The following is a 407-nucleotide window of genomic DNA, read 5'->3' as shown; positions in this document are numbered from 1 at the left end:
CAAAACGACAGTGTACATCAGGTTTCCCATCGGCACTGGGTTAATATATATGTATGAGATATAATAACAATCCAGGTATCTACAATCAACAGCAGATTTTCCCATCGGTATTGGGTTAATACATATGTATGAGATATAATAACAATCTAGGTATCTATGAGAAGTTTAAACTATACAAACAAACAATCAACAGAACAGAATCTTTATCTGTTGCTGAAAACTCTTTATCATACTCATTAGTTACATTCTGGGCCCATGTGTCTGGAAAAGTATGCATAGCAGAGAAATCAATAGAATACTATGGAAAAAAATATGTAAACAAGGAGACAACAGTACATTAATCTGTCAAGATATTAACAGTATAATATCTATATACTCATTGCCGCTAAAATCAAATAACATTCATC

The 407-nt window shown here is 31.9% G+C and overlaps 1 protein-coding gene across 1 annotated transcript in view; it reads right to left on the bottom strand.

The window, feature by feature from the left end:
• Positions 1 to 407, bottom strand: part of LOC119589423 (autophagy-related protein 101-like) — a gene marked incomplete at its 3' end in the record, with an annotated part of 88,441 nt that overhangs the window by 3,322 nt on the left and 84,712 nt on the right.

Source organism: Penaeus monodon, chromosome 25 (genome assembly GCF_015228065.2).
Source record: "Penaeus monodon isolate SGIC_2016 chromosome 25, NSTDA_Pmon_1, whole genome shotgun sequence".
Lineage (NCBI taxonomy): Eukaryota > Metazoa > Arthropoda > Malacostraca > Decapoda > Penaeidae > Penaeus > Penaeus monodon.
The sequence above is the reverse complement of the archived record's forward strand: the minus strand, read 5'-3'. Positions and strand labels throughout refer to the sequence as shown.